Below are 14,829 nucleotides of genomic sequence, written 5' to 3' on the forward strand. Positions count from 1 at the left end.
GGTGCTAAACGCTATGTAAATGCAATTACAACAATACAATACACCTTGCTCTCCGTCTTGAAGCCATCAGATTATTTGGTGCTCCCAGTTACTGCCGTTGTATTGAATGCAGTGCAAGAATGATTTGCATATCACAACACTGCGAGGTTTCGGGCTGGTTGCCGCAGGTGTTTCTCTATTTTGCTCTCTGCGGATGTTCCTTCTCTCCCCATCCCAGTATTCAAAGCCCTGCACCCAACATATGTCTTTCAAAGGCACTCTCTACTTTCACCCCCTCACGTCCCGGTTTAAGCACGACTTGCATGTTCTTCTCTTTCTGTATTTCCATCCTCCTGTTTTGAAATGTGTGCCGTTCTGCATGGATATATGTTTACGGTAGTAAAACAACACGAATTAGGAGGCCATACATTAGTGGTAAAATGGCGTTAGAGCTTTTCCTAAAACGTAACCCTTGGCCCGTACGGGGATCGAACCCGCAAACCGGGCGTTATTAGCACCACGCTCTAACCAACTGAGCTAACCGGCCAATGCGTAACCCCACAAAATGTTCACTTAAGTACGTGAGACACGGCTCAACACTTCCCTCTGTTCAGTAGTTCACAGTTGAAAAGTATACATTCATAAGCTTAACTGTGCCAAGAAGTTCAATTGCCTTGTCTACTACTCAAAAGCAGCGTGGAAGTCTGCTAGGGTCACCACTAAACACCAAACAATGCTGCTACCAAACCTGCAAGGACACAGACATACTCACCCACATTCTCTCATCAAAAAGAGGATTCTTTTTTTGTTTACATTCTTGATGATTTAGCATCATGTCGATGTCTCCAAAAATGACATCATGTGACCTTTGCCCCGTTTAGCTCATCACTGGCAATATCATCACCGTCATTCAGGAGGGGACTGTCGCCTGACCTCCCAATACATTTTCCAGGCTATAGTCGCTACTAACGTACATGTCTGGAAACAGTTAATCTGGTTTATTGTGAAAAGGCACTACATCATACCACTGATAAACAAATGCTATTAGTGTAATAAGAGGCAAGTCACTTACCATCTAGACCTAAACATGGGCTCGATTCTTACTGCAAATGAAGGAACATTATAGTCCATCAAATGAAATACAAGAGATTTTTGTACAGTGTACACCCTCAACTCACATACTTGATGAAGTCTTTTGATGCGATAATGAAAAAAAGGGGTTCAGTGAAATAAAATATTTGCCTAAAATCACAATATTTGGTCAAGCCAGAAGCCATGACTGATCCCAAGATCTGTTTCACATGACATAATTCAGCCATTAAATGGATAGCTCTCCTTTTTAACAATAATGATTTATGCTTTCTTTTAATTCTTGACTTGTGAGGGAGAGCATGAATCAGACAAAAGCCATATGAATACCTGGCTCGTTTTGAGCTTGAGATTCCAAGAGGACCTTGAGCAGAGCCAGGCCTCTGGTTCGAAACTTCAGTGGCTCACCCAACCCCTGCAGACCACAGGCTTGCTTCCATCTAATTCTTCTGCACTCTGCAGAAGAGAGAAGAAATGTAATTTATATGCTATCCTTCCATGAAGCTCAGCAGTCTGGTCTGATATGGCAAGACGGTACTTACTGAACATTTGAAAGGGCTCAACTGGTGCTGAAATTGGAAAACATTTACTCCGGGAACCCATAACTTAGCAGTTATGGTCAGGCAAAGGAAAGGAGATAGTCACGAGGGGCGGAGTTTGAAAAGCAGAGTCTGACAGTCAACGTATACATCTACTAAAAAACTTCTGCTACAAAGAGACTGGAAACAAGGACATATGTGAAAGTATAGCTGTTCTGCATTACTTAATTGGTCACAGAGAGGCTGCATTTTAAAACATCTTGCAGGGTTAAGACGCATGCTATAGCAATCACTGTGTGCCCAGCAGTTCTGAGAGCATTATAATAGTAGTAAGATATCTTGCAATCTTGGGAGAATTCTTTGTTTTATCCAGTCAATGTTTTGACTCATAGAGTAGCATAGAAGGTTAATGTGGCTGCTTCCAAGCACATTATGTAACATGCAGATCACAGATTTTTTTTAATTTTTGTTACATTTAGATAGGTAAGTGGGCTACTGCTTTGAGCACTGAGGTAATTTTGGTACTTCCTGTTCAAACGTTGCAAGCCTTCTAATCTAGCACTGTGTTCTATTTACCAGGATTGACTTGAGTTTAAATCCTTATTGGGTTTTTACCCACAATATGTTATTCTAACATTGCAAAGAAGAGTTTCTTTGGGAAATACTAAAGACTTATTAGTATAAACAACCACAATCACAGTGTTTCTCCTGACTGTCACTCTTAACATAAAATGTCTACAAGTATTGGTGATATGTGATTCCTAAACCTCATAAGCAATAACCCTCACTGCTTTAGCCTGTACAATGAATTATACAGCTGTATAATTTATGCAGGGCCGGCTTTAGGGCGGTGCGGCCGCACCACATGCTGACCTGGATTGGGGGCGCTGACCTCAAGGGGCACTGTGTTTAGCAATGACTTATGAAACTTGTCATTTAAAACCACCTTCTGAAAAGTTCCTTGTGTTAGGGTCTCAAGGCGCTGGGGTGGGGGAGCTACTGGTCATTTAAACAATGTCTTGAGGCATTTTCTGAACGTCAAGAGGTCTTCAGTCTGGCGAAGATGGAGTGGTAGGGAGTTCCAGGTCTTGGCGGCTAGGTAAGAGAAGGATGTTCCTCCGGCGGTGGTGCGGAGGATGCGGGGGACGGAGGCGAGGACGAGGCTGGCGGAACGAAGATTGCGGGTGGGAGTGTGGAAGGTGAGTCTGTCATTTAGGTAGGCTGGACCTGTGTCGTGGAGGGCCTTGTGTGCGTGGATGAGGAGCATGAAGGTGATCCTTTTCGATTTTGTTAGCCAGTGTAGATCTCTGAGGTGGGGGGAGATGTGGTTGCGGCGTGGGACGTCAAGAATGAGGCGGGCAGATGCGTTCTGGATTCTTTGCAGCTTTGTTTGGACTTTGGTTGTTGTTCCTGCATATGGGGCTGCTAACCAGGGCGTGGGTGACGGTTTCCCTGGTTTCGACGGGGATCCACATGAAGATCTTGCAGAGCATGCGGAGAGTGTTGTAGCAGGCAGAGGAGATGGCGTTGACCTGCTGAGTCATGCTGAGTGTGGGGTCCAAGATGAATCCCAGGTTGCGTGCGTGTGTGAGGGTGCGGATCCTAGGGAGGTGGGCCACCAGGAGTCGTTCCATGCTGAGGGGTTGGTGCCAAAGGTGAGGATTTCTGTTTTGTCTGTGTTTAACTTGAGGCGGCTTGATTCCATCCAGCTGGCGATGGTGTGAAGTCCGTTGTGGAGGTTGTTCTTTGCAGTTGTAGGGTCTTTTGTGAGGGAGAGGATGAGCTGAGTGTCGTCTGCGTAGAAAACCATGCTGATGTGGTGGATTTGTGCGATGTTGGCGAGGGGGGCCATGTAAACATTGAAGAGCGTGGGGCTGAGCGATGATCCTTGGGGGACGCCACAGATGATTCTGGAGGCTTCTGACAGGAACGGTGGGAGCCGGACTCTCTGGGTTCTGCCTGCGAGAAATGACGAGATCCGGTCGAGTGCCTTGTCGTGGATTCCAGTGTTGTGGAGGCGTGTGCGGAGAGTATGATGGCATACCGTGTCGAAGGCTGCGGACAGGTCCAGGAGGATGAGTGCTGCTGTTTCTCCTTCGTCGAGCATGGTCCTGATGTCGTCTGTGGCAGCAATAAGTGTGGTCTCTGTGCTGTGGGTTTTGCGGAATCCGGATTGGGAGGTGTTGAGCACCTTGCTGTCTTCCAAGAACCGGGATAGTTGGCTGTTCACGTTTTTTTTTCGATGACCTTGGCTGGGAAGGGGAAGAGGGAGATTGGCCGGTAGTTCTTGGGGTCGTCTGGGTCTGCCTTTGGTTTCTTCAGCAGGACGTTGACTTCTGCGTGCTCCTATCTTTCTGGGAAGGTGGCTGACTCGAAGGAGCTGTTGATGGTGTTGCAGAGGTGGGGAGCAATGATGATGTTTGCTTTATTGAAGATGTTGTGTGGGCAGGGGTCCGATGGTGATACGGAGTGGATGGAGGCCATGGTGTTGGTGGTGTCTTCTATGTTGACGGGGGTCCAGGTGTGGAGGAGGTGGGTGTTGCTTTGGGCGTGGGGTCCGTGGGTGTTTGTAGTCAGCTGGTGGGTCTGGGGGTTGAAGCTGTTGTGGATTTCTTCTATCTTTCAACGGAAGTGGGTTGCAAGTGAGTTGCAGAACTCCTGTGATGGCGGGGGTTCGTTGGAGCAGGTTCTGGGAGTGGAGAGCTCTTTGATGATGCCGAAGAGCTCTTTACTGTTGTGAGCGTTGGTGTCAATGCGGTTTTTGAAGTGGGACATTTTAGTGATGCGGACCAGTTGGTGGTGTTTGCGTATGGCATCTTTGAAAGCAATGTGGTTGGAGTTGGTAGGTTCAAGGTGCCAGGTTTTTTCCATTCTGCGACATAGCCGTTTGGATTCCTGTATGGCTGGGGTGAACCAGCTGTCCTTGATTCTGTGGAGGGTGTTTGGGGGTTCTTTGAGCGGTACGAGGGTGTTGCCGCAGTGTTCTATCCAGCGATGCAGGTTGGTGGTGGCTGTGTTGAGGTCCTGGGTCCCAGGGGGTGGGGCCCGGGCGAGGGTGGAAATCAGCTGATCCGTTGATATTTTGCTCCATTTGCTTCGGGGGGGTTGTGTGCGGTGGTTGTGAGTGACTTGCCATAAAGTAGCATAGAGGGTTAATATGCCTGCTGCAAAGAACAGAAATATATTTTATGTGGATAGCTTAGAGTGATAGTAACGCCAGCCTTTACCAGCACATTAAAACAAATGAATGCATGTAAAAGGGGGCTACGGAGAGATGAGAGTCACATTTGTGGGTGCTAGTGAGTGAATCCGAGGAGATGGTCATGGGGGGGGATGCCAAAAAGGACTGCCGCACAGGGCACCACCAGCGATAAACCGACTCTGAATTTATTGTGCATGTGTGCTTGATGTAAACTGCTTTGTCAGCATACACTGGGACAAATAGTGCTATAAAAGAATAAAAATTAAAAAAAATTCCATTTATATCAATATTTGCGTAATTAGTCATACAGGCGGTTAAATCTTGCATTTTTACAGTGCTAGCAGATCTCTTACATTTGGAGCTCAAAAAAGTTAAAAACTTGCTTCTAAATCCTAGCTTCTCTTAGGTACTTGCGAAGAGATAACATGGTGTGTCCCGTTGTTTTCTTCCATTGCTTCGGTGCCTAGGTGTTCAACTCCATTAACTTCCATCCAGTATTAAACTCAAACAAAAAGAGGGCTAATAGCGCTTTTAGTCGGCCGTTGTTTATGCCCTGCTGAAGGAGTTAATAAGAAAGCCCACTTACAAGCTGCTGCACTGAACGTTTTCAAACGCTTAGAAAACGGGGACCACATCACCCAAGTCTGTGTTGCACCCTCAGTCCCACCCTTACTCTTCAATTATCAAGGGGCTGCAGAGGATGTTCCCCCTGCGCTAAACTCTCAAGCAAAACCCCAAACTACCGCCATCACGTTTAACAGCGACTGCTCCTGTGCAGCTATCTGGCACTTCACAAGGAATAAAGCCGACCTAAACCTAACATACTCTTTTGCCCAGCGAGTGCCAAAATAATTACACTTGGAAATGTACTATACAGGTGTAACTGTTATTTGGACAGATTAAAAAATATGGGCAATCTACTTCAACATGGATGGTTTAAGGGGAAAATAAGGAGGAGCAGAGGAAGGGCCATGCAAACCTACAAAAAACCTACAGAAGTGTAAGGTAAGCAAGAACAATAAATAAGTCAAGTAAAATAAGTAAGGTAGGTATGTAAGGTAAGTAAGTTATGTAAGTAAATAAGTAAGGGAAGTAAAGTAAATAAGTAAAGTATAACTTTTGTAAAGCACGCAATAGCCAAGGCGTCTTAGTGCGAATTAGCTTTAGGGTGTCATAGTGTCCCTGGTGGGGCAAAAGCCCAGGGTCTTTTGTCTTTGGAGGTGTGGGAGTGCAGGAGGTCCAAGGTCCACGGTGGTGGTGGTGGAGAGGAGGAGCAGGGTACCTGGAGAGAGGTTTAGGGTCTCTGAGGGTGAATGTTCTCAGGAATGAGACCTGTGCAAGGTTCCTCGGTATGCAGGATGCATAAAGGTCGGGATGCAAGACCTCTAGAGGTACGTGGTTCCTGTAGGAAGGGAACTTGAGAATCCCTGGGGTGTGGAAGGTGCAGGGTCCCTGAGAGATGGACTTCCTCTGAAGCTGATGAATGTGCAGGGTCCCTGTTGGTGACAGAGGTGTTGGGTGTCTATATATAAGAGAGGTACAGGGTCCATGAGGTGGGGAAGTGTAGTGTCTCTGAAGATAGGGGTTGAGGAGGTAAGCACGGGCGTGCGGGGTCCCTGGGATAGGAACTGTAGGGTCCCTGGAGGCAGAACTGGTGCATAATCCCTAGCCGTGGGGGAGTCATGCTTAGTCTCTGTGGATGGCTGGTGTGCAGGATGCCATACGGTAGGAGTGATGCCCTGTCCCTGTGGGTGAGAACTTGCAGCCTTTCTTTAAGTGGGGGAGAGGCAGGGTGCTGGGAGGCGAGTGGTGTCTCTAGAGGTGAGAAGGTGCAGTGTCTCTGGACTGGAGGTTGTAAGCGTGCAGGGACCTTTGAGATGAGACCTTCACCTTGAGGTATGCAGTGTCGGATCATCTATTGCTCAGTAAACGCTCACTTCTGGGTGTTTCATCATCGGACCAGAATCTGGGTATCGGCTTCACTCTGGCCACATCCGCATCACACACCATTCTCGCCTCAAGCCCCTGATTCCTGTCACCTACGTTTATCACAAATTGCCTTAACTTTTACAACCTCATAATTTAGCTTCTTCCGCTAGTAGCACCTGCACGTCAAACTGAAATTCTGTGAAACAACCCCCCTCCACGGGTCTCCTCACTCCTAACCTTTACTTGACCACAATAAAGCGCTTCGTCAGGGTGCTAAACGCTATGTAAATGCAATTACAACAATACAATACACCTTGCTCTCCGTCTTGAAGCCATCAGATTATTTGGTGCTCCCAGTTACTGCCGTTGTATTGAATGCAGTGCAAGAATGATTTGCATATCACAACACTGCGAGGTTTCGGGCTGGTTGCCGCAGGTGTTTCTCTATTTTGCTCTCTGCGGATGTTCCTTCTCTCCCCATCCCAGTATTCAAAGCCCTGCACCCAACATATGTCTTTCAAAGGCACTCTCTACTTTCACCCCCTCACGTCCCGGTTTAAGCACGACTTGCATGTTCTTCTCTTTCTGTATTTCCATCCTCCTGTTTTGAAATGTGTGCCGTTCTGCATGGATATATGTTTACGGTAGTAAAACAACACGAATTAGGAGGCCATACATTAGTGGTAAAATGGCGTTAGAGCTTTTCCTAAAACGTAACCCTTGGCCCGTACGGGGATCGAACCCGCAAACCTGGCGTTATTAGCACCACGCTCTAACCAACTGAGCTAACCGGCCAATGCGTAACCCCACAAAATGTTCACTTAAGTACGTGAGACACGGCTCAACACTTCCCTCTGTTCAGTAGTTCACAGTTGAAAAGTATACATTCATAAGCTTAACTGTGCCAAAAAGTTCAATTGCCTTGTCTACTACTCAAAAGCAGCGTGGAAGTCTGCTAGGGTCACCACTAAACACCAAACAATGCTGCTACCAAACCTGCAAGGACACAGACATACTCACCCACATTCTCTCATCAAAAAGAGGATTCTTTTTTTGTTTACATTCTTGATGATTTAGCATCATGTCGATGTCTCCAAAAATGACATCATGTGACCTTTGCCCCGTTTAGCTCATCACTGGCAATATCATCACCGTCATTCAGGAGGGGACTGTCGCCTGACCTCCCAATACATTTTCCAGGCTATAGTCGCTACTAACGTACATGTCTGGAAACAGTTAATCTGGTTTATTGTGAAAAGGCACTACATCATACCACTGATAAACAAATGCTATTAGTGTAATAAGAGGCAAGTCACTTACCATCTAGACCTAAACATGGGCTCGATTCTTACTGCAAATGAAGGAACATTATAGTCCATCAAATGAAATACAAGAGATTTTTGTACAGTGTACACCCTCAACTCACATACTTGATGAAGTCTTTTGATGCGATAATGAAAAAAAGGGGTTCAGTGAAATAAAATATTTGCCTAAAATCACAATATTTGGTCAAGCCAGAAGCCATGACTGATCCCAAGATCTGTTTCACATGACATAATTCAGCCATTAAATGGATAGCTCTCCTTTTTAACAATAATGATTTATGCTTTCTTTTAATTCTTGACTTGTGAGGGAGAGCATGAATCAGACAAAAGCCATATGAATACCTGGCTCGTTTTGAGCTTGAGATTCCAAGAGGACCTTGAGCAGAGCCAGGCCTCTGGTTCGAAACTTCAGTGGCTCACCCAACCCCTGCAGACCACAGGCTTGCTTCCATCTAATTCTTCTGCACTCTGCAGAAGAGAGAAGAAATGTAATTTATATGCTATCCTTCCATGAAGCTCAGCAGTCTGGTCTGATATGGCAAGACGGTACTTACTGAACATTTGAAAGGGCTCAACTGGTGCTGAAATTGGAAAACATTTACTCCGGGAACCCATAACTTAGCAGTTATGGTCAGGCAAAGGAAAGGAGATAGTCACGAGGGGCGGAGTTTGAAAAGCAGAGTCTGACAGTCAACGTATACATCTACTAAAAAACTTCTGCTACAAAGAGACTGGAAACAAGGACATATGTGAAAGTATAGCTGTTCTGCATTACTTAATTGGTCACAGAGAGGCTGCATTTTAAAACATCTTGCATGGTTAAGACGCATGCTATAGCAATCACTGTGTGCCCAGCAGTTCTGAGAGCATTATAATAGTAGTAAGATATCTTGCAATCTTGGGAGAATTCTTTGTTTTATCCAGTCAATGTTTTGACTCATAGAGTAGCATAGAAGGTTAATGTGGCTGCTTCCAAGCACATTATGTAACATGCAGATCACAGATTTTTTTTAATTTTTGTTACATTTAGATAGGTAAGTGGGCTACTGCTTTGAGCACTGAGGTAATTTTGGTACTTCCTGTTCAAACGTTGCAAGCCTTCTAATCTAGCACTGTGTTCTATTTACCAGGATTGACTTGAGTTTAAATCCTTATTGGGTTTTTACCCACAATATGTTATTCTAACATTGCAAAGAAGAGTTTCTTTGGGAAATACTAAAGACTTATTAGTATAAACAACCACAATCACAGTGTTTCTCCTGACTGTCACTCTTAACATAAAATGTCTACAAGTATTGGTGATATGTGATTCCTAAACCTCATAAGCAATAACCCTCACTGCTTTAGCCTGTACAATGAATTATACAGCTGTATAATTTATGCAGGGCCGGCTTTAGGGCGGTGCGGCCGCACCACATGCTGACCTGGATTGGGGGCGCTGACCTCAAGGGGCACTGTGTTTAGCAATGACTTATGAAACTTGTCATTTAAAACCACCTTCTGAAAAGTTCCTTGTGTTAGGGTCTCAAGGCGCTGGGGTGGGGGAGCTACTGGTCATTTAAACAATGTCTTGAGGCGTTTTCTGAACGTCAAGAGGTCTTCAGTCTGGCGAAGATGGAGTGGTAGGGAGTTCCAGGTCTTGGCGGCTAGGTAAGAGAAGGATGTTCCTCCGGCGGTGGTGCGGAGGATGCGGGGGACGGAGGCGAGGACGAGGCTGGCGGAACGAAGATTGCGGGTGGGAGTGTGGAAGGTGAGTCTGTCATTTAGGTAGGCTGGACCTGTGTCGTGGAGGGCCTTGTGTGCGTGGATGAGGAGCATGAAGGTGATCCTTTTCGATTTTGTTAGCCAGTGTAGATCTCTGAGGTGGGGGGAGATGTGGTTGCGGCGTGGGACGTCAAGAATGAGGCGGGCAGATGCGTTCTGGATTCTTTGCAGCTTTGTTTGGAGTTTGGTTGTTGTTCCTGCATATGGGGCTGCTAACCAGGGCGTGGGTGACGGTTTTCCTGGTTTCGACGGGGATCCACATGAAGATCTTGCAGAGCATGCGGAGAGTGTTGTAGCAGGCAGAGGAGATGGCGTTGACCTGCTGAGTCATGCTGAGTGTGGGGTCCAAGATGAATCCCAGGTTGCGTGCGTGTGTGAGGGTGCGGATCCTAGGGAGGTGGGCCACCAGGAGTCGTTCCATGCTGAGGGGTTGGTGCCAAAGGTGAGGATTTCTGTTTTGTCTGTGTTTAACTTGAGGCGGCTTGATTCCATCCAGCTGGCGATGGTGTGAAGTCCGTTGTGGAGGTTGTTCTTTGCAGTTGTAGGGTCTTTTGTGAGGGAGAGGATGAGCTGAGTGTCGTCTGCGTAGAAAACCATGCTGATGTGGTGGATTTGTGCGATGTTGGCGAGGGGGGCCATGTAAACATTGAAGAGCGTGGGGCTGAGCGATGATCCTTGGGGGACGCCACAGATGATTCTGGAGGCTTCTGACAGGAACGGTGGGAGCCGGACTCTGTGGGTTCTGCCTGCGAGAAATGACGAGATCCGGTCGAGTGCCTTGTCGTGGATTCCAGTGTTGTGGAGGCGTGTGCGGAGAGTATGATGGCATACCGTGTCGAAGGCTGCGGACAGGTCCAGGAGGATGAGTGCTGCTGTTTCTCCTTCGTCGAGCATGGTCCTGATGTCGTCTGTGGCAGCAATAAGTGTGGTCTCTGTGCTGTGGGTTTTGCGGAATCCGGATTGGGAGGTGTTGAGCACCTTGCTGTCTTCCAAGAACCGGGATAGTTGGCTGTTCACGTTTTTTTTTCGATGACCTTGGCTGGGAAGGGGAAGAGGGAGATTGGCCGGTAGTTCTTGGGGTCGTCTGGGTCTGCCTTTGGTTTCTTCAGCAGGACGTTGACTTCTGCGTGCTCCTATCTTTCTGGGAAGGTGGCTGACTCGAAGGAGCTGTTGATGGTGTTGCAGAGGTGGGGAGCAATGATGATGTTTGCTTTATTGAAGATGTTGTGTGGGCAGGGGTCCGATGGTGATACGGAGTGGATGGAGGCCATGGTGTTGGTGGTGTCTTCTATGTTGACGGGGGTCCAGGTGTGGAGGAGGTGGGTGTTGCTTTGGGCGTGGGGTCCGTGGGTGTTTGTAGTCAGCTGGTGGGTCTGGGGGTTGAAGCTGTTGTGGATTTCTTCTATCTTTCAACGGAAGTGGGTTGCAAGTGAGTTGCAGAACTCCTGTGATGGCGGGGGTTCGTTGGAGCAGGTTCTGGGAGTGGAGAGCTCTTTGATGATGCCGAAGAGCTCTTTACTGTTGTGAGCGTTGGTGTCAATGCGGTTTTTGAAGTGGGACATTTTAGTGATGCGGACCAGTTGGTGGTGTTTGCGTATGGCATCTTTGAAAGCAATGTGGTTGGAGTTGGTAGGTTCAAGGTGCCAGGTTTTTTCCATTCTGCGACATAGCCGTTTGGATTCCTGTATGGCTGGGGTGAACCAGCTGTCCTTGATTCTGTGGAGGGTGTTTGGGGGTTCTTTGAGCGGTACGAGGGTGTTGCCGCAGTGTTCTATCCAGCGATGCAGGTTGGTGGTGGCTGTGTTGAGGTCCTGGGTCCCAGGGGGTGGGGCCCGGGCGAGGGTGGAAATCAGCTGATCCGTTGATATTTTGCTCCATTTGCTTCGGGGGGGTTGTGTGCGGTGGTTGTGAGTGACTTGCCATAAAGTAGCATAGAGGGTTAATATGCCTGCTGCAAAGAACAGAAATATATTTTATGTGGATAGCTTAGAGTGATAGTAACGCCAGCCTTTACCAGCACATTAAAACAAATGAATGCATGTAAAAGGGGGCTACGGAGAGATGAGAGTCACATTTGTGGGTGCTAGTGAGTGAATCCGAGGAGATGGTCATGGGGGGGGATGCCAAAAAGGACTGCCGCACAGGGCACCACCAGCGATAAACCGACTCTGAATTTATTGTGCATGTGTGCTTGATGTAAACTCCTTTGTCAGCATACACTGGGACAAATAGTGCTATAAAAGAATAAAAATTAAAAAAAATTCCATTTATATCAATATTTGCGTAATTAGTCATACAGGCGGTTAAATCTTGCATTTTTACAGCGCTAGCAGATCTCTTACATTTGGAGCTCAAAAAAGTTAAAAACTTGCTTCTAAATCCTAGCTTCTCTTAGGTACTTGCGAAGAGATAACATGGTGTGTCCCGTTGTTTTCTTCCATTGCTTCGGTGCCTAGGTGTTCAACTCCATTAACTTCCATCCAGTATTAAACTCAAACAAAAAGAGGGCTAATAGCGCTTTTAGTCGGCCTTTGTTTAAGCCTTGCTGAAGGAGTTAATAAGAAAGCCCACTTACAAGCTGCTGCACTGAACGTTTTCAAACGCTTAGAAAACGGGGACCACATCACCCAAGTCTGTGTTGCACCCTCAGTCCCACCCTTACTCTTCAATTATCAAGGGGCTGCAGAGGATGTTCCCCCTGCGCTAAACTCTCAAGCAAAACCCCAAACTACCGCCATCACGTTTAACAGCGACTGCTCCTGTGCAGCTATCTGGCACTTCACAAGGAATAAAGCCGACCTAAACCTAACATACTCTTTTGCCCAGCGAGTGCCAAAATAATTACACTTGGAAATGTACTATACAGGTGTAACTGTTATTTGGACAGATTAAAAAATATGGGCAATCTACTTCAACATGGATGGTTTAAGGGGAAAATAAGGAGGAGCAGAGGAAGGGCCATGCAAACCTACAAAAAACCTACAGAAGTGTAAGGTAAGCAAGAACAATAAATAAGTCAAGTAAAATAAGTAAGGTAGGTATGTAAGGTAAGTAAGTTATGTAAGTAAATAAGTAAGGGAAGTAAAGTAAATAAGTAAAGTATAACTTTTGTAAAGCACGCAATAGCCAAGGCGTCTTAGTGCGAATTAGCTTTAGGGTGTCATAGTGTCCCTGGTGGGGCAAAAGCCCAGGGTCTTTTGTCTTTGGAGGTGTGGGAGTGCAGGAGGTCCAAGGTCCACGGTGGTGGTGGTGGAGAGGAGGAGCAGGGTACCTGGAGAGAGGTTTAGGGTCTCTGAGGGTGAATGTTCTCAGGAATGAGACCTGTGCAAGGTTCCTCGGTATGCAGGATGCATAAAGGTCGGGATGCAAGACCTCTAGAGGTACGTGGTTCCTGTAGGAAGGGAACTTGAGAATCCCTGGGGTGTGGAAGGTGCAGGGTCCCTGAGAGATGGACTTCCTCTGAAGCTGATGAATGTGCAGGGTCCCTGTTGGTGACAGAGGTGTTGGGTGTCTATATATAAGAGAGGTACAGGGTCCATGAGGTGGGGAAGTGTAGTGTCTCTGAAGATAGGGGTTGAGGAGGTAAGCACGGGCGTGCGGGGTCCCTGGGATAGGAACTGTAGGGTCCCTGGAGGCAGAACTGGTGCATAATCCCTAGCCGTGGGGGAGTCATGCTTAGTCTCTGTGGATGGCTGGTGTGCAGGATGCCATACGGTAGGAGTGATGCCCTGTCCCTGTGGGTGAGAACTTGCAGCCTTTCTTTAAGTGGGGGAGAGGCAGGGTGCTGGGAGGCGAGTGGTGTCTCTAGAGGTGAGAAGGTGCAGTGTCTCTGGACTGGAGGTTGTAAGCGTCCAGGGACCTTTGAGATGAGACCTTCACCTTGAGGTATGCAGTGTCGGATCATCTATTGCTCAGTAAACGCTCACTTCTGGGTGTTTCATCATCGGACCAGAATCTGGGTATCGGCTCTACTCTGGCCACATCCGCATCACACACCATTCTCGCCTCAAGCCCCTGATTCCTGTCACCTACGTTTATCACAAATTGCCATAACTTTTACAACCTCATAATTTAGCTTCTTCCGCTAGTAGCACCTGCACGTCAAACTGAAATTCTGTGAAACAACCCCCCTCCACGGGTCTCCTCACTCCTAACCTTTACTTGACCACAATAAAGCGCTTCGTCAGGGTGCTAAACGCTATGTAAATGCAATTACAACAATACAATACACCTTGCTCTTCGTCTTGAAGCCAACAGATTATTTGGTGCTCCCAGTTACTGCCGTTGTATTGAATGCAGTGCAAGAATGATTTGCATATCACAACACTGCGAGGTTTCGGGCTGGTTGCCGCAGGTGTTTCTCTATTTTGCTCTCTGCGGATGTTCCTTCTCTCCCCATCCCAGTATTCAAAGCCCTGCACCCAACATATGTCTTTCAAAGGCACTCTCTACTTTCACCCCCTCACGTCCCGGTTTAAGCACGACTTGCATGTTCTTCTCTTTCTGTATTTCCATCCTCCTGTTTTGAAATGTGTGCCGTTCTGCATGGATATATGTTTACGGTAGTAAAACAACACGAATTAGGAGGCCATACATTAGTGGTAAAATGGCGTTAGAGCTTTTCCTAAAATGTAACCCTTGGCCCGTACGGGGATCGAACCCGCGACCTTGGCGTTATTAGCACCACGCTCTAACCAACTGAGCTAACCGGCCAATGCGTGACCCCACAAAATGTTCACTTAAGTACGTGAGACACGGCTCAACACTTCCCTCTGTTCAGTAGTTTACAGTTGAAAAGTATACATTCATAAGCTTAACTGTGCCAAGAAGTTCAATTGCCTTGTCTACTACTCAAAAGCAGCGTGGAAGTCTGCTAGGGTCACCACTAAACACCAAACAATGCTGCTACCAAACCTGCAAGGACACAGACATACTCACCCACATTCTCTCATCAAAAAGAGGATTCTTTTTTTGTTTACATTCTTGATGATTTAGCATCATG

The 14,829-nt window shown here is 47.0% G+C and overlaps 2 non-coding genes across 2 annotated transcripts; both read right to left on the minus strand.

Annotated features, from left to right (window-relative positions):
* Window positions 1-7,459: 7,459 nt before the first annotated feature.
* On the minus strand, window positions 7,460-7,533 carry TRNAI-AAU (transfer RNA isoleucine (anticodon AAU)). Its single transcript has one exon. It is a non-coding gene; the product is annotated as a tRNA-Ile (tRNA).
* A 6,933-nt stretch (window positions 7,534-14,466) lies between these two features.
* TRNAI-AAU (transfer RNA isoleucine (anticodon AAU)) lies at window positions 14,467-14,540 on the minus strand. The gene has a single exon. It is a non-coding gene; the product is annotated as a tRNA-Ile (tRNA).
* Window positions 14,541-14,829: the final 289 nt, after the last annotated feature.

This window comes from Pleurodeles waltl, chromosome 12 (assembly GCF_031143425.1).
Source record: "Pleurodeles waltl isolate 20211129_DDA chromosome 12, aPleWal1.hap1.20221129, whole genome shotgun sequence".
In the NCBI taxonomy this organism is placed as follows: domain Eukaryota; kingdom Metazoa; phylum Chordata; class Amphibia; order Caudata; family Salamandridae; genus Pleurodeles; species Pleurodeles waltl.